Here is a 26,971-nt window from a genome sequence, read left to right as displayed (position 1 = left end):
TTGCCTAGACATACAAATATTTCCATTAGGACACAAACTCTCTCCTACACAATAATGCACAAGACTTCATCCAGGAAGCTTCTCAACTTCATTTGCTATTCCTATTTCATTCTTCCATAAACAAAGTCATTTCTAACAAGCTCCCAGGTGATGTCAGTGCTGCTGGTCCAGGGACCATACTTGGAGTATCAAGGCTTTCAAGCATAATGAGCATAACTCGCTTGCCTTAGGAAAATTTTCTTAATTCCTACACAGAAGAGACCCACCCAGGAGACTCATTAGCTTCTAACCCATGACTCTCCTATGGAGCATTCATGTTGTTTCTCTGGCTTTCTTTGTTAAACATGCATCTTCCATCTTAACTTCCTCATAAAATGCTATGCAATTCTGAGCAGAGCAGGTAAATCTACACTCAATTATAACAGGTAGTGTTTATTTAATGGCATAAATAAGGAATCTACATCAGACAGCTATAGGTCCAAATCCCACTATTGTCCATCCTAGATGAATGACCATAGGAAAGTATTTAAACCAGCCAAACTTCAATTCCTTCATCTGTAGAATACAGATGACAACAACAAATACTTCAAAAGTTCATTCTAAGGATTACATGATGTAATCCATGTAGCATTACATGGTGAGCACTCAACAAATGCTAGTTATTAGTATCATCACAATGCCACAGCAGCTACAGTGCTTCTAATGTATACTCCCATCTCTATTAATGATAGCATTTTAGATCGGAAACTTACAAGCTGATTTAGTAGAATACTTTGCTCTCACAACCAACAACTATACACATCTGCTAAGTATATTAATCATTTTTTTCTTATAAATACTGATGAAGGGGTGCCTGGGTGGCTCAGTCAGTTAAGTGTCTGCCTTCTGCTCAGGTCATGGTCCTGGAGTCCTGGGATTGAGTCCCGAGAACAAGTCCCACATCTGGCTCCCTGCTTGGTGGGGAGTCGGCTTCTCCCTCTGCCCCTCCCCTGCTCCTGCTCTCTCTCTCTCTCTAAAATAAATAAAATTATTTAAAAATAAATAAATAAATAAATAAATAAATACTGAGTGAAGATCAATACCTCCAATCTTTACATGTATATTTTAACATAGACAAGTATTTATCATTCTTTTGGGCCACCCATTACCTTAAACTTTCTATTAGTCTGGGCTTTTACTTGCAAACAACAGCACTGAATCAAGCTAATTTAGCAGAAAGCGATTTATAGAAAAATATTTAGCCAACTCACAGAATCCCTGAAAGAGACAAAGAACAAGGCTTGGGAGCTCACAGGCAATTACTGAGCCAAGAACAACACAGTGAGAGAAAAGGAACAGCTACAGTGTAGGTCTCTCCTAATAAATTCCATTAACAACCCCACTCACAGGTTAGTACACTTGGTTCTGAAAGCCAGAAGTCCCCCACAGCCACTCTTAAAAAAAAAAAATCACCTTCACAACCATGTTTGCAAAAGGTTCAATCTCCCTGTATGCAGCCATATGAGTTGACTTTATATCCCAATTTTGTATATGTATTCTAGGGGCAACAGAGCTTGGAAATCCATCACTCTCCAGACAAGGACTATCCAGAAAAGGGTTGGAATGAGTGTTGAATGAGCTAACCTATTTTAGTGCTTACCAAAACCTACTCCCTATATTTTGGGGTCTTGCAACTTACGAGTACTGGTAGATGGCAGAGCCTGCTACCACCTGTAGGAAACAAAACGCCAGATATTCGCCTTGTATGGTCCTCACAACCGAAACATGAGCCCATGACCTAAATTTTACCAGTCAGATGTATCCACTCAATTATGAACCAGGAATGCAAAGAAGAGGAAAATGTGAGCAATTTAGTCTGGCAATGACACGAGATGGAACATGATAATATCCCTGGGGTGGCAATGGCCGCAGTTCTAATGGACCCAATCCAAGATCCATTATCACTACTGTCAGCCTTGCAAAGTACAGCACCCAGTGTCAGCAGCAGCAGCAGCAATGGACATGATCTGGAGTATTGTTCCTAGCTCTGCAGCCCTGAAGATTCTGCGCAGGTAGTATCGAAATAATTTATTCATTTTTCTGCTTACATTGCATAGAGTTGCTTTAACTAAGAACACTAAGTAACATATAAATTGCTACCAGTTGCAGTTATAGGCAATGATCCCTCAGAAAAATGGAACTGGATATCTGACCACATTGGAAATAAAAACAATGAAAATTCAATGTTAAGAGATTAGAATGGTAGCCCATGGCACAAATTATCAGATTATCACCTTAAAGAAGTAGTCTTTGAGGAACACATAACCCTTGCCACAAGTATATGATCGGCGTGAGGAATTCAAGAACTTTGAGGCACAGAAGTTGCTTCTAACAGTGCTACAATGCTTAAATGGGAAGGAATGACAAGCTGAAATCACAAATTCTTGGCTAGAGGCACGAAGTGAAATCCCGAGTTTCTCTGACTGCTAAAAGAATGTCTTATCACTTTCTGCCGCAGGGCTGAGATAACTGGAAATCAAACTCAAACTTTGATCCTGGAGCTTTCTAAAAATTATAATGTCAGATGAATTCACAGCCCACTGAGATCACTTATGTGAAAGTAAAAGCATTGATCATGGTAGAACAAAACTGAGATTTGGAATACAAGAAAATGGATGAATTTGGATGTCATAAGTACCCCAAACCCACCAAATCCCATGACAGGCCCTTGCTGACCAAAGCAGTGTTTCCCTTTGTCGGATGAGACACAGAAGGAATAAATTATCTATGGTAATGGAGGTGGCTGTCACAAAAATCTAGTTCTTCAGGTAGCAGGGATAGCAGAGCTGATGGCAGCTTTGAGTCCATTGCTAGGGATGTCAACAGGGCGGGCTGTAGTTCTTAGCAGCAATGACAGCAATGTCTCCACTGAGCTAGTTCTGCAGCATGATTTGGAACATTGTTCCTATCTGCATAGTCCCAAGGCTGGTTCTCTAGCCCAGTGTTCTCTGAATAAATAATTTCCTTCTCAGATCAACAAAATTTGGTTTCTTGCTTATAGCTAAGAACTATTATGCTTAAAAATTTCAATAATGTTTTTCTATTTTACCCTTGAATCCCTCCCCCCAAAAATATGATCAGGATATAAAACATTTCAACTCTGTTTGACGACTTTGGAACAATAAGTCCATAACTGGTCTAAATTTTCCTTACAATAAGAACTCATGCTTAGAGTGACAGGCTCCCTGCCTGGAAAATTTAATAAGAGATTCATGGCTGTTTGCTACTTACAGAGAAAATTTATTCCCTTCCACCTTTATCCATCCTTGTCTCTTTTATATGCAATATTATTATTCACAGTTTTCCAGTGAACTATCAAAGAAAAAGCAAACACAAATGGCTCCCTATGCAGCAGCAGTCAACTAATTTATCAAATCATAACCTACAAATTCCAACATGAGCAATTGCCTGGTCAATCTAACACCATGACAAACTAAATGCCTCATAAACAGTCACAATCCCTTAGAAAATCTATGGCAAAGACTTTCAAAACCTCCAGCAAAGCGCAGTATTGGTAGAAACCACAGATCAAATATAGCTCATACATTGTTGATAAGGCTATTCAAGTCTATATATATACATATTTGTTTGTTTTTGGGGGGGTCTGTTTTGCTTTGATCTGTAAAGAATGAACAGTCGTTTTGCTGCATTAGACCCATAATAGGTCACTATAATGATGGCTACCCAAGTGGGCTGTTTATGTACCTTTCCAGATTTGTAGTATCTCATCATCTCCTAGGCTTTGGATATATTGATCAAAGATAATCCAGCCCCATATCCTCAGTCCCATATCCTCATCTCCTACCACTACTGCCTAGGAGAGCCTGTCTCCAGGCAAGCTTCCACATGGCCTTCATCTGAGCTACCACAGCAGACACAGTGGCTCCTTTCACTGCTTTTAGGTTCATATGAAGCTAGGCTGGCTCCTTTTTGTCATTAAAGTGTCAAAGCATTCTTTCTCTCTCTCTTCTCTCTCTCCTGTTCTCTCTCTCATTTTCTCTCTTATTTTCATCATAACACATATCAGTACTTGACACTCTTGTTCATGACATGACACTAGGAATTTTATGTCTTGTTCAATACTGTATCCCAGTACCTAGAACAGTGCTCACAACACAAGAGGAGCTCCACAAATGTTTGGTGAATAAATAAAGATTGAAATTTTCCCACCAGGTTTAATCACAAAGAGGTGATGAGCTATTTTGGCAATTTTAATAGAGTTTTGATGAAGAAACCTAATTGAAAAGGATAGGAAGTGAGAAAATGGGCAGAGTGTAGTTCTATAGAGAAATATAACTATGGATAGAGAATTGCTGAAAGGGTTGTGCATATAGAGAGTCTTTTTAAAGATGAGTAGATGAGGATATTTAAATGCTGGTGCAAGGGAAAGAACTCAAGATTCAGACACTCCTCTACTGTTGTTCTTATCCATTCATTCACTCATTCTCCTGGGCTTAGGAAACCAAGTGAAACTAATAAAATGATCAGCATGCACTCTTCAGGAAAAGCACATGCTGTGGGAAATAGTTTCAATAACCAACACATTTGTGTGACAATGCCATTTTTTGAGCTCAGTGAGGTGAATAAACAAGCTGAACTTTTTGTCATTAGCTTTCAATAGGATAGCAGTTTTCTAGACAAATTCAATCTTTTCTGACTCTCAAAGAGCAATTTTATGTTGCAAGGGCTCTATATTCAAGAGAGAGACTTTTATATTAAGCCTGAGAACTGAGGAGACTCACAATTGCTAATGTGATGAATAAAAAATAAACATAATTGTTTCCTCATAAAAATACTTTAGGTAGCAGGAGTAAAAGCAACTAAACATAAAGCCTTCCAATGTGGATTATTTTCAAATATTTCATCAATTCCACACAATATGGTAATTCTTAAAGTGGTCAAATTTTGCCTTTTTGTTCTTCCAAAGGACACTCTACTGATTCAGATAAAATTTCTTAAATAAGATAAAATTTTCATAGTATAACACAATCATCTTAAGTGAGCTCTTTAAGTGGTCATCTCAGAAAAGACATAGGTGATATACCAGTAAAATCACTAAGTTCCATACTTTAAATTTATGATTCTATTAAATGAAAGTAATACAAATAAGAAGACAAAACAATAATATGCCCCTGATTCCTATTTCTGCCTAAAATATACCTAGATTTTTTAATATTTTATTTTAAAATATTAAAAATCCATGTGAGGTCTAGAGAATAAGAACAAATACACTCAATATATTGTAAATAACAAAAAAAGCCTTAAAATACAAAAGGCAGGTGGAATTGGAAGGATGAAGGAAAGCATGGTCCCAACATAGAAAAAACAGAAGCTGAAATAAGATGAAGAGATACCATGGGTGCTCCAAACTCTGAAGTGGCAAGCAGTGATAGGAGAAGAAGATCTGGGAAACTACTCAAGTTATTGTTAGGAGAACCACATTTAGTGCAGCCAGTTGGGTCAGCAATTCTGGGGGGGATTGCTCTATGATGGTCACAAATCTTTCTCTTCCCTGCATTCACATCCTTACAATGTGACATTGCAGCTCCTTCCTTCAACAAGTGGATTCTATCTCATTCCTTAAATATGGATTGGCCATCTGACTTGTTTTGGCCAATGGAACATTACCAAATATGATGCAGGTAAGTCTTAAAGTCTTTTTCTCTTGTTTTACTTAGAATTGAGACAACCATGTCAACAAGCCCCAGCTGGCTTGCTAAAGAAAGAGTGGATTCATGGGGGAGAACCAAGAAGTTCAACCAACTGTCAGACTTATTACTGAGACCATCTGAGACCAGTTGCCTCAAACCAACCCACCAACTGACAGCAGAAAAGCAGAATCACAGAACCACTTGCTGGTCACAGATGCATAAACAAGAACAGCAGAGAAAAGCAGAACCAGCCAAGACCAGCTGAGCTACCTAGCAGATCCACAAAATTGTCAGCTCAGTAACTCTGCTATTAAGTCACTAAGTTTTAGAGAGGTTTTTGGTGTTGTTACAGCCATAGATGACTGATAGAAACTCCCCTTCTACTACTGCACCATGTAACACACAGCAGAATCTTCTGTCTCTGGCAAGGATAGTTAATGTGAATGCATACCTTGCCAAGGAAAGTTAAGGTACCTGGTGGCTGGCAACATCTATAAGAAAACAGGGACTATTAAAACCAGAATACTAACTACTGGCTCACCTTCCCCACAATAACTGAAGTAAGCTATGGTAAACAGAAGAAGCATTCACTAGTTGTCCTCAAAGACTCTTAAATACAAAGATGAACACACAACCAAGAATCATCAAAATATTTATGGAAAAGGGCACCTGGGTGGCTCAGTTGGTTAAGTGTCTACCTTTAGCTCAGGTCATGATCTCAAGATCCTGGGATCACGCCCCACATCACTTCCCTACTCAGTGGGGAGTTGGCTTCTCCCTCACTCTCTGTACCTCCCAACCACTCCTGTTCTCTCTGTCTCACTCTCTCTCTCTCTCTCTCTCAATAAATAAAATATTTTTAAAATATGTTTAAGGAAAAGCAACACAATAAAAGAGAAGCACTAAATAACAGAAGAAATAACACATGAGCTCAGTGAGAAAAAATATTAGAGGAAACAAAGTAAATTTAAAAGCAATCTAATTAATAATTTTAGTGAAATAAGAAACAAAATCAGGCCATGAAAAAGAACCAGTTAAGATATGGCAAATGAAAATATGATTGTCAAAATAAAAACTCAATAGATGGGCTGAAGATAGTAGCTATATTTGTGGTGAGCATAGCATAATGAATAGGGTTACTAAATCACTATGTTGTTCACCTGAAACTAAGGTAACATTGTGTATCAACTATACTTCAATGACAACATTGACAACAACAAAAAATAATAATAGATGGTCTGGGGGAAAAAAATGAATGAATACAGCTAAAAATTAATGATTCCCAAACTGTACCCCAAAAGGAATAAAAAGATGAAATGTAGAAAAAATTTTAACCAGATAATACTAGTATCTAATGTTAAACTTCCTGATTTTAATTCATTGTAATATGATTATAAAAGAGAATATCCTTGGTCTTAGGAAATTCACACTAAAGTGTTTAGGGGTAATAGAGAACCAATTCTGTAACTTAATCTCAAATGTTTTCCCAAAAAAAATTATATACATATAAAGAGAGAAAAAATGATAAAGCAAATGTGGCATGAGGTTAACAGTTTCTAAATTTAATGCACAAGTTCCTTGTACTGTCCTTGCAATGTTCCTATCTATTCAAAATTATTTCCAAATAAATGATACACAAACTATACAGTACGTGGAGAATAAATTCAGAAGATGCAACCTCATCTATCAAAGTTCCATAAGAAATGACCAGAAATAAAGGGACAGAGAAGAGAATCAAGAAAATAATGGAAGACACACTCTTGTAGCTGAAGAAAGACCCTGACCTTAAAACTGATGGACCAAAGAGGATAAATGAAAAAAGTCTCACACCTGGACACATTGTTATATAATTTTAAACTACCAAGGATAAAGTCAAAAAGGTAAAAGACTTGATGGAAAGATGGCGAAGAGTTACCAGGGAGGGTGGTGAGAAGTTGGTATTTACTGAAAAAAAGAATCAGATTAGTATCACATGCCACACCATTCCTAGATTCAAGAAGATACTGGAGAAATGTCTTCAAAGTTCTAGTGAAAATTACTTTGAACTTGAAAATTTTTTCAGTCAAAGTATTATTCAAATATGAAAGCAAAATAAATTTATTTTCAGATTGTCAAGGGTAAAGAAATGTTATCTCCTATAAGCCCTCTACAAACAATATGTGGTATATCAAAACATATTGTACAGTTTAAATATACATCACTTTTATTTGTTAATTATACGTCAGTAAAGTTGGGATGAGGGTCAGATAAATGAACAAAAACAATCTAAGAAATGGTTAAAAAAAAAAGCAACCATAATGATGAGCAATGAAACCAATAAAACATTAGCTAAATATATTTTAATATTAAATAATAATGATCTGGAACTCAATTATCTCAGATGATCTCAGCATGGGAAGGAAATACCAGGAGGAGGGGGTAGAATGAAGCAGAGTTTTGAGGTCCCTGTCTTGTCCAGAAAGGATTTATTTACTGGTTTATTTTAGATACTGATAAAATATATATATATATGCTTAAACGTATACCTTAAAAACTAAAGTTTAGCCTGTAGAGTCCAGAGGAATAGAATGTATAATTAACCTAACCATAAGAAGGGAAAAACAGAACACAAATATTTCCATCAAAACAAGAGCAGAGGAGCAGCCAGGGTGGCTCAGCGGTTTAGCACCGCCTTCAGCCCAGGGCCTGATCCTGGAGACCCGAGATCGAGTCCCATGTCGGGCTCCCTGCATGGAGCCTGCTTCTCCCTCTGCCTGTGTCTCTGCCTCTCTCTCTCTCTTTCTCATGAATAAATAAATAAAATCTTTTAAAAAAATAAAAAATAAAAAAAACAAGAGCAGAAAATTGGGAAGTTGAAAAAATAATAATTTGGAAGAATATAAAACATATATTACAAAGTAACATGGCAAGAATAATCCCAAACATATTAACAATGACAATAAATGGCAAATTATATACTCCATTACTATATTAAAAGTAGAAAGTAATATTACATTATTAAATGCAGCTATAAGCTGTCTATCCCAGACACATCCCAAACCAAAAGACCCAGAAAAAAAATAAGTAGATAATTAAATTTTTTAAAAAACATATGATTTCACTCATATATGGAATTTAAGCAAAACAAATGAACATATGGGAGGGGAAATAAAAATGGACAGAGGAAAACAAACCATAAGAGACTTTTTGTTTAATTATTTATTTAAATTCAATTTAGTTAACATATACTGTGTTACTAGTTACCAGGGTAAAATTTAGTGATTCATCAGTTGCATATAACACCCAGAGCTCATTATATCAAGTGCCCTCCTTAATGCCCATCACCCAGTTACCTCTTCATTACACCCACCTCCCCTCGAGCACCCTTCAGTTTGTCTCCTAGAGTTCAGCATCTCCTATGGTTTGCCTTCCTCTCTATTTTCATCCTATTTTATTTTTCCTTCCCTTCCCCTATATTCATCCATTTTGTTTCTTAAATTCCACATATGGATGAAATCATATATTTGTCTTTCTTGACTTATTTCACTTAGCATAATATCCTCTAGTTCCATCCACATCATTGCAAATAGCAAGATTTCATTTTTTGATGGCTGAATAATATTCCATTGTATATATACACCACATCTTCTTTATCCATTCTGTTGATACATCTGGACTCTTTCCATATTTTGGCTATGGTGGACATTGCTACTATAAGCATTGGGGTACATGTGCCTCACTGAATCACTATATTTGTATACTTTGGATAAATACATAGTAGGGCAATTGCTGGGTCATAGGATAGCTCTATTTTTAACTTTGAGACTCTTAACAATAGAGAACAAACAGGGTTGATGGAGGGAGGTGGGTAGGGGATGGTCTAGATGGGTGATAGGGATTAAGGAGGGCACCTGTTATGATAAACACTGGGTGTTGTATGTAAGTGATGAAACACTGAATTCTACTCCTGAAACCAATATTGCACTGTATGTTAACTAGAATTTAAATAAAAAGTTGAAGAAAAAAAGGTAATGTACACCCAAAACTAATATGTCAATTATATCTCAATTTAAAAATTAATGAGAAATTTTTAAAACAATTCAAAATAAAAAGAGTAATCACATTATAAATAAAATTCAAAATATCAAGTGAGTATATATATATGTGTGTGTGTATATATATATATGTATGTATATATATATATGTAATTAAGATGTTTCATACAATAAAGTATATAGTCAAGATATATCATGAAATTAGGCACAGTTATGGGGTGCCTGTGTGGCTAAGTTGGTTAAGCATCTGCCTTCAGCTCAGGTCATGATCTAGGGTCCTAGTACTGAGCCTTACATCAGGATCCTGGCTGAGCCTGCTTCTACCTCTCTCTCTGCCTGCAGCTCCCCTTGCTTGTGCTCAATCTTGCATGTGCATGTGCACTCTTGCGCGCTCTCTCTCTCTGTCAAATAAATAAGTAAAATCTTTTAAAAAAGGAATTAGGCACAGTCTTAAAATATTTAAACTTTAATAGAAATGAAAAATAGATCTATAATCACAGTAGGAGATTATAACATTCTTCTCTCAATTCACAACAAATTAAGTACACAAAAATAAGTAGAGATAGAAATTTTGAATAAAACAACTTTGATTTGGACAAACAAGGTTTGATCAAATTGATATGCAGAAAAGGACTATACCATGATCTGCTTACTAAGTCATGCTGACCAGAATTTTAACAATGATCCTAGAATTCATATAATTCTTCCAATGTATTTCCGGCATTGAAGGCTGTTCCAAATCAATCACTCATATCATTGTTGTACAAATATTATAAAGGTCTACAGTGTGAGGTCTTGGTGATAGCATCTCCTGAAAGTTAACAAGCACATAAGGAAAAAAAAGAAAGGTTTGGGTTTGAAGGAATGCTACAAAACAGCAGCAGATGGTAAAGCCATCTTTTGACACAGAATATCAGGAAACCAATCCATTTAAAGTAGGAAGTATAGCACATACCCTGTATTTATTACTGAGTTTTAAATGTATAACTATTAAATGGTCTGACCTTTTAAAGTCATGGGCTCATTGAAAATTCTGACATTTGTAAGCACAGCATCTGTTAGAAGCCATTCATTCTTCTTTCCCTTACTATTGCACATAAAATAACTGTATTATCTTGCTCAGCAAATTTGATTTACCCCAAAGTTGAGTGAGTTAAAGTGATAGTAATCCATGTTGCAAGATAATTTCTAAAGGAAAAAGTCTGATTTGACCAATAAAATCCTTATGAGAGAAAAAAAAAACTAAAACTAGAACTATACATGTCAAAATTGCTAGTCTTTCTTCTTTAGTCACAGCAATTCACCTTTCAAAATTGTTCCTTACACAATTATGAGAGTGTCTGGGTCCTACCCAAACACTTCTTATGAGAAAAACAGAGATGATGATGACTCTAAAAGATTTCACACAAAGTTATCTATTCATTCTACCAAATATCGTTCCCAAGATCATAAAAGAACCTTGTGTATCTACATGCCAATACTATAAATGTTAAAAAAAAACATTTGAGTGAGGTTAAGAATATAAAGATTTTAGATTGAAAGGAAGACTTTCAACCACTGATGAGTGATAACATAAACCAACATAATACCCTAAGATGTGTTTATAGTAAGGGATATAGCAAATCTTTGATAACTATTTATAGAGATTTGTTTTACCTATGCAACATAAGAGGTTACTGTATTAGTTTCCTGGGATTCCTATATTACAAATTGAGTGGCTTAAACTGAAATCTGTGGTCTCAAAGTCTGGAGGCTAGAAGTCCAGGTCAAGGTGTCAGCAGAGTTGTTTCCATCTGAAGGCTGTGAGGAACAATCTGCTCCATGCCTGTCTCCTAGCTTTTGGTGATTTCCTGGCAATCTTTGCTGTCCTTTGGCTAGTAACATATCACCTCAATGTTTGCCTTTATGTTCACATGATGTCCCTGCATTTGGTCTATCTCAAATTTCCCCTTTTTATAAGGTCACCATTCACACTGGATTAAAGCTTACCCTAATGACATCACTTTAACTCAATTACCTCTGTAAGGCCTTATCTCCAAATAAAGTCATAGTCAGAGGTACTTGGGGTTAGGACTGCAATGTATCTTTTTGGGGAATAACACAATTCAACCCAGAGTAGTTACCTTAAGGTAAGTAGTAAATATACCTTTATTAGCATAACCACACAATGACCTTGGCAGTGAGAAACAGCAGCAATCAAGAACTATTCATAGTTTACTAATTCCAAAAGACCATGCTCTATAATCTGAATTCTTCCCTACTTTCAATGTATCTACAAATGAATTCCAACACAAACATCCTATTTTCCACTAGTCTCAAATGCAGGTGTCCTACTTGTAGTAAGTCTGGAATAAAGGCCCTACTCTTCCTTTGGCCTCCTCATTACATATACACATGTATGCATGCACACACACATATGTACAGCAAGCCTACTTGGAAACCTATTGTCTGAACACAAATAATCTCTTTTTTAAAAAAATTAAGTATCAAAAAATATGATGTTTGTACTGTATAGGCAAACAGTTAACTAGAATTTAAGTAACCCAAAGATAAGCCTGTCTTCCCCTAAAATAAACTGACACAGCAAAAATGCAGGTCAGGATAAACTAAACATGAAAATAAATGAATTTCAAAACATGTTACTTCATAGTACAACAGAATAAGAGATCAATATTAATATACAATATATCCTATATCCTAAATAATTATTTTGCTTTAAAATGTTATTTCTGGGATGCCTGGGTGGCTCAGTGGTTGAGCATCTGCCTTCAGCTCAGGTTGTGATCCTGGGGTCCTGGGACTGAGTCTGGCATCAGGATCCCCAAAGGGAGCCTGCTTCTCCCTCTGCCTATGTCTCTGCCTCTCTCTGTGTGTCTCTCATTAATAAATAAAATCTTAAAAAATAAAATAAAATGTTATTTCTAAAAATATGGTGAACTATAAAGCTCCTGGCTCTCTTTCTTTCAAAGAAACACTGACTTAACAATATATGTACCAGAATACCTCTGTGAGAACTCTAGAGGTGAAAAGCTATAACATGCGGGCCACTGGAAAACCAAGAAGAGATTCCAGTGAAAGGAGTAGGAAAATTTGTCCCATTTAGTACACCTGTATGTGTCCCTTACTCTATGCGGCATAGTACAGAACATCTAGAAAGAAACTCCATAGCAGAACTCCTTTCTCAGCATGGAAATAGAAGTGACTATACATAAAAAATTCGCCTTGTATAAAGGCTTCTGTCTTGGTATCGGTCTTAGCTGACTCTGAGTGCTGACAGGACCAGATCAGAGTTCAAAAGCTGCTGAAAACATTTGAGCTACAGTTACATAGGCAAAGGCCAGGAAGACCAAAAGATCAGAAAAAGTTCCAAAGGTACAAGAACCTCTAATGAGGCTGACTGACAAAGGTATTCCCCTCTACAAAACCAGTACACAAAGACTGAGGGAGGTGGTTGTTTTTTCAAATATCTGAATCCAATGAGAAATTACAAGGCATGCAAAGAAACAGAATTATAGCCCAATGGATGGTACAAAATAATATACCAGAAACCAATCCTAAAGAAATGCAGATCAAGAGCTGCCTGACAAAGAACTTAAAATATCAAAATAGATGTTCATTTGACTAAAAAAGAACATAGACAATTAAATTAAATTAAGAAAATAATGCATGAACAAAATAAGAGTATAAACCAAGAAACAGAAACTATAAAAAAAAGAGCCAAATACAAATTCTAGAGCTATAAAATGCAATAACTGAACTGAAAATTTCATTAGGGGATTTCAACTGCATACTTGATAGGGTGAAAGAATCAGAGAACTTAGACAAGCCATTTCAAATCACCAATTCCAGGAAATAAAAAGAAAAAAGAATGAAATACAGTGAAGAGAGCCTAACAAACTGTTAGAACACTAATAAGCAGATAAATATATACATTAGGAAAATCTTTTTAGCAGAAAAAAAGAGAGAGGCAAATAGATTATTTGATAAAATAACAGGTGAAACTTCCCAAATCTGAGGAAAGAAATTGGACAAACTTTAAAATCTCATAAAATCACTGGGGGTTATTCTGTATGTTAGTAAATTGAACACCAATAAAAAATAAATTTAAAAAAAATAAAAAATAAAATAAATAAATAAAATCTTGAAAGAAAAAATAAATAAATAAAATAAAATCTCATAAAATTCTAACTAGAATAAATCCAAAAAGAACCACACAAAGATATATTATAACCAAACCGTCTAAAGCAAAAGACAATCTTGGAAACAGGTTTCTCAATAGAACATCAGCAGGACAGAAGGCAACAGAATGATATCCAAAGTGCTGGGGGGAAAAAAACTGTCAACCAAAATATTATATCCTGCAAAACTGTCCTTCAAAAAAATGAAGCAGAGGGGTGCCTGGATGACTCAGTGGTTAAACATCTGCCTTTGGCTCACCTCATAATCCCAGGGTCCTGGGATGAGCCTCGAGTCAGGCTCCCTGCTCACCAGGGATCCATCTTCTCCCTCTCCCTCTGCTGCATCCCCTGCTGCTTGTGTTCTCCCTCTCTCTCTCTCTTTCTCTCTCTCCCCCCTCTCCCTCTGCCAAATTAAATAAAATCTTTTTTAAAAATGAAGAGATGTTAACTAAACTTTTTGTGGTGATCATTTTACAATATATACAAATATTGGATCACAATGCTGTTCACCTGAAACGAATAAATATTATACATCAAATACATTTCAATTTTATTTTTTAAAGATTTTATTGATTTATTTGTGAGAAAGAGAGAAATAAAGAGAGCATGAGCTGGGGAAGGGGGAGAGGGAGAAGTAGATTTCCCACTGAGCAGGGAGCCCAATGTGGGGATCAATTCCAGGACCCTGGGATCATGACTTGGGTCAAACTGAAGACACTAAACTAACTGAGCCATGCAGGTGCCCCTCAAATACATCTCAATTTTAAAGAAAGAAGATATTAAGACATTCCTAGATAAACAAACCCTGAGGGAATTCACTACCAGTAAACCTGCTTGATAAGAAATACTAACAGAAGTTATTCAAGTTGAAACATAAGGACAATAGAGAGTAACACAAAACCGTAGGAAAATATAAGATTCTCCAGTAAAGATAAATATATGGACTAATACAGTAGCTTGACCTATTGTCATTTTGGAGCATAGAATTTAAAGGACAAAAACATTTTTAAACCATAAGTCTATGTTAATGAATATATAATATATAAAGATGTAATTTGTGACAATAACAAAAAAAAGGGGGTTGGAACAGTAAAGGCCTTTTGTATGCAACTGAAGTTGTTAGCAGTTTAAAATAAAAACTATAACTTTAAGATGTTTTCTATAATTGGAATGGTAACCACAAAGAAAATATCTATACAATTTACATCAAAGGAATCAAAACACATCATTATTATAAGTCAACAAAATACAGGAAGATAGGAAAAAAGAGGGGGAAGGTACAAGATATATAGAAAACAGGGGTGCTTAATTCATTACTTAGTTGACGTAGTTGGTTAAGCATCCAACTCTTGATTTCCACTCAGGATCCTGAGATCAAGCCTGCTTAATATTCTCTTTCTGGTGTGCTTGAGTGGCTCATTCAAATAAGCATCTGCCTTTGACTCACATCATGATCCCGGGTCCTGGGATTGAGTCCCTCATTGGGCTCCCTGCTTGGTGGGGAGCCTGTTTATCCCTCTCCCGCTGCTTCCCCTGCTTGGGGCTTGTCAAATAAATAAATGAAATCATCTTAAGAAAGAACAATATTGGAGGCATTAGACTCACTGATTTCAAACTACATTACAAAGCTATAATAACAAAAACATTACGGTATTGGCATAAAAACAGACACATAGACACTAGAATAAAAAAGAGAGCCCAGAAATAAACCCATGCATATATGGTCAACTAATATATGACAAAAGCCAAGTATACATAATAGGAAAGAAAAATCTCTGTAATAAATGGTGTTAGGAAAACTGGACAGCCACACGCCAAGGAATAAAACTGGATCACTGTCTTAAGATATGAAATCAAAAAGCTCCTAGAAGAAAATAAATGCAGCTAGTAGCTCCTTGACCTTGGTCTTGGCAATGATTCTTTTGGATTTGACATCCAAAGCAAAAGCAAGAAAAGCAAAAATAAACAAATGAGACTATATCCAACTAAAAAGCTTCTGCACGGCAAAGGAAACCATCAATTAAATCTAAAGGCAACCAACAAAATGGCTGAAAATATTTGCAAGTCATATGTTTGATATGGAGTTAATATCCAGAATGTATAAAAGAGCTCATACAACTCAATACCAACAAACAAAAGAACCTAATTTAAAGATGGACAGAGGATCTGAATAGACATTTTTCCATAAAAGATATACAGATGGCCAACAGGTACATGAAAAGATGTTTAACATCACTAATTATCAGGGAAATGCAAATCAAAACTATGATGAAATATTACCTTACACCTATTAGAATGCCTAATATCAAAAAGACAAGAGATAACAAGTATTGGTGAAGATGTAGAAAAAAAGGGGACCCTTGTGCACTGTTGGTGGGAATTTGTTGGAGGGAACTGGTACGGTCATTAAGGAAAACAGTATAGAGTTTCCTCAAAAAATTTAGAATAGAACTATCAGATGATCCAGCAATTGCACTTCTGGATACTTATCTGAAGAGAATGAAAACACTAATTCAAAAGATGTCTACCCCTTCTTGTTCATTGCAGCATTATTTACAATAGCCAAGACACAGAAGCAACCTAAGTGTCCAGTGATGGATGAAAGAATAAAGAAAACATTACACACACACACACACACACAGAGGAATATTACTGAGCCATAAAAAGAAGGAAATCTTACATTTGTGGCAACATGAATAGAGCTTAAGGGCATTGTGTTAATGAAATAAGTCAGATAGAAAAGGACAAATACCATATGATGTCACTTATATATAGAATCTAAAAACAAAAAAAAAGTGAACTCACAGACACAGAGAACAGATTGGTGGTTGCTAGAGGTAGAGGGAGGGAAAGGAATGTGTGAAGAGATCCAATGGTACAAACTTCCAGTTACAAAACAAATAAGTACTGCCAATGTGATGTACAGTATGGTAACTATAGTTAATAATAGTGTATTGTATATTTGAGAGTTGCTAAGAAGGTAAATCTTAAAAGTTCTCATCATAAGAAAAAAAATATAATTCTGTTTTAAGGATGTTAACTAGAAAGATTGTGGTGATAATTTTGCAATATATACATATATTGAATCATTTATGTAATACACTTGAAACTAATATAATGCTGTATGTCAATTAAATCCCAATTACAGAAAATTCTACAGTTATCCCCACCTAATTCATGACAGTCCTAAGCTAGCTTTTGGGATGAAGCCTCTACTTTAAGAAACTTAGAAACATGGGGATCCCTGGGTGGCTCAGTGGTTTAGAGCCTGCCTTTGGCCTAGGGCATAATCCTGGAAACCTGGGATCAAGTCCCGTGTCAGGTTCCCTGCATGGAGCCTGCTTCTCCCTCTGCCTGTGTCTCTCATGAATAAATAAATAAATAAAATCTCTTTTTAAGATTTTATTTATTTATTCATGAGAGACAGAGAGAGAGACAGAGAGAAAGAGACACAGGCAGAGGGAGAAGCACGCTCCATGCAGGGAGCCCGATGTGGGACTCAATCCCGGGTCCCCAGGATCACACCCCAGGCTGCAGGCGGCACTAAACCGCTGCACCACGGGGGCTGCCAATAAATAAAATCTTAAAAAAAAAAAAAGAAAAAGAAACTTAGAAATAAATAAGAAAAGAGAGGGATAAACAAATAATGAGAAAATGGTAGAGTCAGTTCTCAATAAAAAGCATAGGCAAAGGTACAACAGAGGTAGTAGAATAGTATTTGTAAAGGTAATACAATAGAAGGTGACTCGTTCTGCTGGGAGTGTCAGAGAAGGCATCACAGAGAAGATCTGTCTCAATAGGAGCATGTAAGGAGAACAATGGGGAATATTACTGCAGAAAGAACAGGAAAAGGCACAATGATTTTAAAAAGTATGAAGCATTCAGGAACCTAGAAGCAGTTCAGTGTTGCTGGAACATGTGTGGATATGAGCAATGGGTGAGAAAGAAAACTGTTCAGGAGATACATCACTAAGGACCTTATGATGATAAATTTCAGTTTTAATCACAATTGAAACAACTGCAGAAGGGTTTTAAGCAAGAGAGTTTTGTATTTTAGGACAATAACTCTGGTAGCAACCGGAAATGTGAATTGAGATGGGGAAAGCTGAGAATGGAAACTGTTGTGATGTCTCCAAAATAGATGATGCAAGTCTGAACTTGAGCAGTGGGAAAGGAGTGAATAGGATGGCTTCTAGAGATACTTATGAAACAGGAGTTGATAGCTGTGTAATATGAGACAGAAAGGAAAAATAAGGGAAGTTTCTCTAAAGGAAAAAGAAAAAATTTGGCTCAAAAGGAAAAATGGCACAAAAGTGAGAGAAATCTGCTAGAGAAGGAATAGATTCTCTTGTCCCATCACCAAAGATCTTCTTCTTTTGCCTAAAATCATTGAAACAAATTTCTACATAGACACTTTAAATTTAATTATAAAGCTGAAGAACCTAGAACATTAAAATCTAATCAGATATACCTTTCCTAAGTTTTTATTGACTTTTAAATAAGCAGTTAGTTAAAACTACTGTCTTCCACATCTAGGGTTATATTAACCTAAAGGAATCACACAGGCTTCATTTTTCTTGAGCAATTAGGAAAGGTTTTCACTTTTCAATGTGAAGAAAAATCTAATTTGAGAATATTTTCTTTCCTCAACTAGTAGTCAATCATATTATCTTCATGGTAAGCATTTCTCAGGCTTACAACACAACCACATCCCAACTGGATGTTCACAATCCTTAAAAGGATGCTGCCCTCTTCAGCATCTAAAAAAAAAAAAATTCCTTATGAAAGGATCTGAGTGGCTAGGTGATGGGAAAGACAAATACAGCTGCCCAAATTATAGCCAAGTAATCCACTTTTATGTGAGGCAAGAAGATTTTCCTATTGAAGTATCACAATAATTATCAAATCTCAGCTTTAACTGTCACAGTGAAGAACTGGTGTGAAAAGAAAAGGCTTGGGGGATCCCTGGGTGGCTCAGTGGTTGAGCGTCTGCCTTTGGCCCAGGGTGGGACCCTGGAGTCCCGGGATCGAATCCCACATCGGGCTCCCTGTATGGAGCCTGCTTCTCCCTCTGCCTGTGTCTCTGCCTCTCTTTTTCTGTATCTTTCATGAATAAATAAATAAAATCCTTTAAAAAAAAAAAAGAAAAAAGAAAAAAAGCTCTAAGAAATTCAGAAATCATTTTCCTGTACACTTTGTAACTTGAAGAGGAGGACTTTGCAATCCATATAGCACTTTCTGAAACCCCTGAAACAGAGCAGAAGAACATTAGGAGTAAAAATACAACAACAAACAAGAAAGGCATGGTTTCTGGTCAGAAAGCAATCAGGAATAAACAGAACATTGTCTAGTATTTCATTTAAGTGGATATAGAAAAGAACATAGACAAGATTTATTACATAAGCACAAATAAAGAGGAATAATATCATAATAACATTCTGAACATTGTATCTGAAACTAATTGGACCAAATGGAGAAACTTGGCAGGCAAGTGGAAACTGTGAAATCCTCTCCCATCTCCCTTCATGACTTGGAATATGACCATTTTAAAGCAGAAAGGTCTAAATTCCCAGATTTAGAGGTGCTTTTTTGATCTAGCTTAGTGAATGAGAACATTGCTTTTCTTAGTCTAGCTTAATGTTTGATGACATTCCTACTTTCCCCCCCACATCCTTTTTCAGTTTAGCCTTTTTGGAGCCCTGAAAAGGACCTAGATTCCCTTCAGGCTTGCAAAGTCCAAATTTTTTTAAACTTTCCTTCTTTCTTTCTTTCTTTCTTTCTTTCTTTCTTTCTTTCTTTCTTTCTTTATTGAGAGAGAGAGAGAGAGAGACTATGAGCAGGGGGAGGAGCAGAGGGAGAGGGAGAAGCAGACTCTCCCCTGAGCAGGTAGCTCAATGCTGGGACTCAATCCCAGGACCCTGGAATCATGACCTGAGCTGAAGGTCCATGCTCAACCAACTGAACTACCCAGGCTTGCAAATTCTAGACACTATGTGATCCTCAGAATTTTTTTCCCACCGCCCAGCATCCAGGCATCCTTGCCAACAGTTCCTCCATCTCTTTTGGGAAACCTCTTTCACAGGGTACAGTCTTAGTGAAACTATAATCAAGATGCCCTGCCCTCAACCTCTGATGAAATTCAGAGGCCCCTCAAGAGTCCCTCTGAGGGATGAGATTCTTCCTCTACCTACCCTCCCATGGTCTGGGGTTGGGACCTTTCAGATTCCCTATCCTAGTTCTTCAATCTCCCATGTATTTATTTTAGTTATAGCACCATATTTCTGAGTCTGGTTCTCCATTCTTTCCATCAATCCCAGGTATTGAGAGCCTTCCCAACCAAAAAAAAATCTTTTTTGCTTAATGTGACTGAAGTTGGTTTCTTCTATTTGCAATTCAAGCACAGTGACAGGTTCATAACACTGGAAATGCTGGTGACCATTTTTAAACTTCTCTATTCAATCTAAATTAAACCCAGAACACAATTTTATTTATAGAAGAGACTCTTAATGGTAATAACCCAGAATGCATAGAAGGTAGCATTGCAAGACATTACCACACTTCAAAGATTTCTGTAAAAAACGTCTTGCTTAACAGCAAAAGATTCAAGCAGATTGAAAGGATCAGGAAACTCAATGATGCTGGGGCTCCCAATTAGAGGAAACTGTTGTTTATCTTCCCAGCATTAAATTATACCTAAGTCTCTCGACATCAGATAAACTTAAATTATCCTTTAGCCTCCAAGGCAGAGTTCCTATACTTAATTTAATTTCCCTTAGCCTTGTCTTGGCAGCTTTTGTCTTCCCGGACCATCTCAGGGGATGGTTTCAATAGGCAATGCAGAGCAGCACCTCTGAGAAACCCAGCCAAGTTTTATCAACTGGCAAGAGCATATACCCTTTTTCAATTAGCTCACATTTCTTATAGATTAATAATAATTCACTCTGAGCAGGTGTGCTGTGTTTTTATTACACAATATTTCCATCATTGCACAGCTGTGTATCCTTAGATGCCCCACACTGGAGCTACCAGCAGGCTTCACTATGTCTCATTCTAGGTGAAAGGCAGAAATCAGGAGGAAAAAAAAAAGAGTACAATTGTTAATATCATTCTTTCACATTAATAGGATTCAAAATCCTAAATAAAATTTTAAGACAGCTTTCTTTTTCAAGCCTGGTAGGAGAATCTTTTTTTTATAAAAGGCCTGATGCCTTTTTTAAGGGCTCATCTGAATAATCTTTGCATTAACTAAAAGTCAACTGATTAATAACTTAATCATTAGAGTGACAGCCCATAATATCCACAGGCACCACCAACTCTCAAGGGAAAAGGACTATATAAGGCATGCAAACCACAGGCAGAGAATATTTGGAGACATCTTAGAATTCTTCCTAGCACAACAGTCATGATCTAAAGTAGGTAAATCAAAATATAGAGGAACGAGCATACTATCCAAGCTTATATTTAGACATTTTACAACTAAAAAAAAAACAAAACAAAAAAAACAGTTAAACATAGGTTGCTTTTGAAAAATGGATCTGGGCAAAAAGTAAAATTGCTGCTTCTTATCAAATGCCTTTATGCACTATTTGATTTATTTAACCCTATACATACGTTATCTCAATAAAATCAAAGGAAAAGGAAAGTTCATTAACAAATTATATGGTTTATTTTTACTTTGTGTGTCATCTAAAGCTGTGAACATCTCTAACTTTTTGACGTGACTTTCTCCTGTTTTTCCTCCTATCTTTCATACTAGTTCTTTCTTTTCATTTTATTTTATATTACACAAGAAAAAATGCTATTGTTGAAAGTTAGAAACCACAGATGGGCAGTGGAAAAATCCCACCTTCACAGGCATATTCTCCTATACTCTTCTTAGATGTTCAAGTTAGTCTAGATTAACTCTGGACTTATTTCCTTAACCCTCCAATTACTCTCCCTGGATACTTCATCCATTCCTGTGGCTTCAAGAACCTTCTCTGTGCTGATGGTAATCAAATATGTACTTAATAGCCTTGACCTCCCTCTTGAGTTCCACATACATATTTTTTAATTGTCCCAGATATCTCCAACTACTTAATGCACCAGCATCTCAAATCTATTAAGTCTAAAATTTATTATTTGATACCGCCAAGTCTTCTCTTCATATTTCCTCTATCAGTTGATAGTATAACCATTCACTCAGTGTTTCAAACTTAATTTTGGCATCTGTCACATCTGCCTATTCCTCATCATTCATGGTCACCAAGTTCTTCTGACTATACATCAGACTTGCTCCATATCTGACACTGTCTCACCATCACCACTGCTACCTCTTGACCAATCCTCATGTCTTTTATTTCCACCTACTAATCTCCCACTTTCTAATCTATCCTCTATTCTCTATGCCCCCAGGGCCCATCTTCCTAAAAGCCAACTTTGATGTTTCCACTCGCTGGTTGGAAACTTTCTCCCTAATTTCCTTTACAATAAAGCCCAACTCAATTCTCATCCTCATCTCTATTGGCTCCTCATCCCTCCCTTCATGCTCTTTCTCACACTCTCCCATGCAAGCACAATCTACCTTCTAGCCATACTGAATTTCTCACCATTTGATAAATATGCCATGTTCCTTTATAATTACCTAATTCTACACATGTAATCATCTCTGCCTAAAATGTTCTAGCCTCATGTCCATCAATTCTTGTTCCTTCCTTGTCCTTCTCCCTCTCACCTTCTTGCACACTGCCTCCTATAGCAAACTTCTCACCATTTTATGAACACACTTGTTCTTTGACAATCCTGTGTCTTTCATATATTTTTCTCTCTACATGGGGCGCATTTATCAAACTCCTACTCATTTTCCAAGATCCAGCTCAAATTCTGACTCCTCTAGCAGAGATTTCCTCATCTCCTCACAAAAAACTCATTCCCTTAACTCACAACATACAATTCTTAATATGATTACTGTATTTTTCATTATTATCTCATTTATTATCTTCTTCACTCAACCAAGACCATCTTCAGGACAGACAACCTCTATTATTTGTATCTATATCATTAGTACCAAACACAATTCCTAGTGTACTAGTGTACTAATTTTCCTAGTGTACCTAGTGTACTAATTTTACAAAACAAAATTAATTTGCACATATACAGTCAGTTGATTTATGAAAATGGGGACAATATGGTGCATATCCTTCTGAAAAAGTGAATCTTGTTCTTCCCTCACACCATATGCAAAAATTGATTCCAGATTAATTATAAATTCATATAAATTCCAGATGATTTAAAAATAAAGTTTCCAGAAGATAAATTTGGAATATATCTTTTTTTTAAGATTTTTTAAAGATTTTATTTATTTATTCATGAGAGACACAGAGAGAGAAAGAGGCAGAAACATAGGCAGAGGGAGAAGCAGGCTCCACGCAGGGAACCCAATGTGGGACTCAATCCCGGGTCTCCAGGATCATGCCCTAAGCCGAAGGGCAGGAGCCAAACCACTGAGCCACTCAGGGATCCCCAAGATTTTATTTTTAGGTAATCCATACACCCAATGTGGGACTTGAACTGACAATCTCAAGACCAAGAGTTGCATGTTCTACCACATGAGCAAGCCAGGTACTCCTGGAATACATCTTTATGACCTTGGAGCAAGCAAAGACTTCTTAAACAGGATACAGAGTATGTTAATCATAAAATAAATGATTGTTATTAAATAAAACTACATAAAAATTTAAAAACCTCTGGTCATAAAAAGACATAACTAAGAAAAGGAAAAGTCACAGAGTGGAAAAGATATTGGCAATACAGCCACCTAACAGATGGCAATACAGCCACCTAACAGAATTTATACCACCTACAAATTTATTTTTTATAAAAAAGAAACCAGGCAACCAATAGGAAAAAAAAAGAAGAAATTATTCACAGAATATAATAACTGATATAAATATGAGAAAGTATTTCATTAGTCATCAGAGAAATGTAAATCAAACTCACAAATGAGGTATCAACCTGTAAATGTTACCTTATAAGGTAAAAAGGTCACTGTGAATGGGATGAAGTTAAGGAACTTAAGATGGAAAGATCATCCTGGATTATTCAAGTGGACCCTAATGCCATTACATGTATCTTTAAAAGAGGGAGACTTGACTACACAGAAAAGAAGGTGATATAAAGACAGAGTAGAGAGAGATTTGAAGATGCTATCCTTGAAGATTGGAGTGATGTGGCTGCAAGCCAGAGAATTCTGACAGCCACTAGAAGCTGGAAGAGGCAAAAAATGTATTCTCTCCTAGAACTTCCAGAGGGAGTGTCACCCTGACAACACCTTTATTTCAGCCCAGTGATAAAGATTTTGGACTTCAGGCCTTCAGAACTGTAATAGAATAAACTTTTGATGTTTCAAGCCACCAAGGCTGTGGTAATTTATTACAAGAGCTATAAGGAAATAATACAGGTACTACATATCAACCCCATCTCCATTTAATAACACTGTTAAACACTGAAAATTATGTGATAGCTCTAGAAATAATATTTTTTTCAAATTTTTCTAATAAGTGCATTTTTTGAATTTCCCAATTGATATTATAGACTGGAGCATCTTATATAACATAGAGATATTCACAGCAAGGGACAAGATATGACAAACATGGAATATAATGTTACTCAGTACATCACAAAGATCTTTAAAAATATGTTTGTTGCAATGTTTCTAGTACCAAAGTACCTTTTGTCTGCTAAGGGCTGAGCTTTAACACTACTTAAAACTCCAAATGGTGTTAAATACAGCCTTCTAGCTCAAAAACTCAGTGTATAAAAGGTACTTATTTAATTGATTAAGGATTATTTAAAATGCAAGTATATACTGACACACTGAGATTTCAAAAGGTTCTCAAATAAAACTTAAGTGCTTTACAGTAATTCATTAATCCACTTATCTTCATATGAATGCTTCAACTAATTACAGCATATTGTATTCTCAATGAATATATCCCAATTCACCCAAAAGATTAAAGTTTTATCCAATGCATACTTATCAAGTACTAATATATACAAAGCAATGTGTTGTTACTTGCTGATGTTGGGAGGTAGAGGAGTGGGCAATACCAAAAAAAATTTTTAAGTGCTGATTTCTGCTGTATAGAAGAAACTACAAGCACTAAGATAGACCTACAGGAAGAAAAGAAACATAAGTATCTATATTTATCAAAATACTGTTTTTCTAAGTGCTATAAGAGATTTAGGTAAAAAGGTTAGAGTTCAGAAAAAGGAGAAATTTCTATACAGTTTACATGGGAAGAGGGAGAAGGCAATGAAAATGGTTCACAGAAAAGGTGGTCCTTGAATGATCTATCGTGCCAAGATGAACAGTCCCAGTGGTGAGAACAGCATACACAAGTACAGAGGTGACAAAGTGCCATGTGTCCAAATTTCTGTAGAGATCATTTTTGCCTGGGACATAATTTTGCAGAAAAAAAAAAAGATAGATTGGAAACAAACAGTAAAAGCCTTAAATGCCATGCTAAGGTGGCTGGATTTTGTCTATTAGCCATGAAAATCCACAAGAAGTTCTAAAGCAAAGGAATAAGATCAGGAAGAGAACACAGGGGGGAAGTGATTCAGGTTATATCTCTGCCACTTACACTAATCTCAGGCAAAATTACTTGTGGAAATAGCTCTGGAGCTATTTCTATAAATGGAGATAACTAAAATAATGACCTCCTAGAATTGCTATGAAGGTCAAAATAAATAAGGAATGTGACAGTATTGTATAAACTTTAAAACAGGATAAGTAAAAGGTATAAAATATAAAGTTCAGACTTACATTAATAATTCAGGCAGAGTTAATAAGGGCCTGAAGTATCAATTGGAAACCTAAGGACCAGATGCATATGACAGAGCCTGCCAAAATTATTCAAACTATACAATCCTAAACTTGCTCAGTTGCTTGCTCCGTCTTTCCCATTTCTTCCCACAAAAGTTGCAATAATGGCTCTAGCCCATGCTTTCTCCTCACTCTTTGCATCCTGACAGCCCCCCAGCCTTCCCCAGTGCCCCATAGCACTGAATGCCTCTTCCTCTTGCAAACTGTAAAAAAATATTTTTCAGCAATCTTCTCTCATTTTGAGGAGCAGCCAGGGTGGCTCAGTGGTTTAGTGCCGCCTTCAGCCCAGGGCCTGATCCTGGAGATCCAGGATCAAGTCCCACATCAGGCTCCCTGCATGGAGCCTGCTTCTCCCTCTACCTGTGTCTCTGCCTCTCTCTCTCTCTCTCTCTCTCTCTCTCTCTTTCTCTGTGTGTGTGTGTGTGTGTGTGTCTCATGAATAAATAAATAAAATCTTTAAAAAAAAATCTTCTCTCATCTTTTGGACTCACCACATCTGAATTTTAAAATCCTAGGTATATTTGTAAATGGTCACAGAAGTTTTATGGAGAACAAATAATCAGGGAAGGGTGTTAGGAAATGCTGGGTAGTCAGGATGGTCAGGGAAGGCCTTTCTGATAAGGAGATAATCTACTCAGAAGCCTGAGCAGGCATAAGGATAGGGGGCGAGCCCATTACAGGTAGAAGAACAAGTGCAAAGGAGCAGGGAAAAAATACGGGAGTCAGAATGGTGGAATGCTATAAGGAAAGAAGAAACAATATCAAACAGGTAAGAGAGGAAGCAGCTCCTGAAGACTCTGATCAACATTAGTAAGGATTTTGTCTTTTACTCTGAACAAGAGAGGAAATAACTAAGGGCCTTCAGAGAAGAATGACATGATGTGATCGTGTTTAAAAGCACCACTCTGGCTGCTGTGTGGAGAATATATGGGCAAAAGAGAAAGCAGAGTATACATCAGGATGCTTTTGCAGTAATCCAGAAAAAAAGGTAGTGGTGACTTGTACCAAAGACTGCAAGCTGACTCTAGGTAAGGGAACTGGTAGTTGGAGCAAAGGAGTGAAGGGAGGATTTTCACTCTCGATTTTTTTAATATAAATTTATTTTTTATTGGTGTTCAATTTGCCAACATATAGAATAACACCCAGTGCTCATCCCATCAAGTGCCCCCCTCAGTGCCCGTCACCCAGTCACCCCCACCCCCC

At 36.4% G+C, this 26,971-nt stretch overlaps 1 long non-coding RNA gene across 3 annotated transcripts in view; it reads right to left on the bottom strand.

The window, feature by feature from the left end:
* Positions 1 to 26,971, bottom strand: part of LOC140639875 (uncharacterized) — a 102,686-nt gene that overhangs the window by 71,984 nt on the left and 3,731 nt on the right. For 2 of the 3 annotated variants that reach the window (XR_012036520.1, XR_012036521.1), the window contains exon 1: positions 23,909 to 24,129. The exons of the other annotated variant lie outside the window; for it this stretch is intronic. This is a non-coding gene — a long non-coding RNA (uncharacterized lncRNA). Of the gene's footprint in view, positions 1 to 23,908; positions 24,130 to 26,971 lie in introns of those variants that run through there. 3 annotated transcript variants of the gene reach the window in all.

This window comes from Canis lupus, chromosome 9 (genome assembly GCF_048164855.1).
Source record: "Canis lupus baileyi chromosome 9, mCanLup2.hap1, whole genome shotgun sequence".
In the NCBI taxonomy this organism is placed as follows: Eukaryota; Metazoa; Chordata; class Mammalia; order Carnivora; family Canidae; genus Canis; species Canis lupus.
Note: the sequence above shows the minus strand (reverse complement) of the source record. Positions and strands in the feature narration are given on the sequence as shown.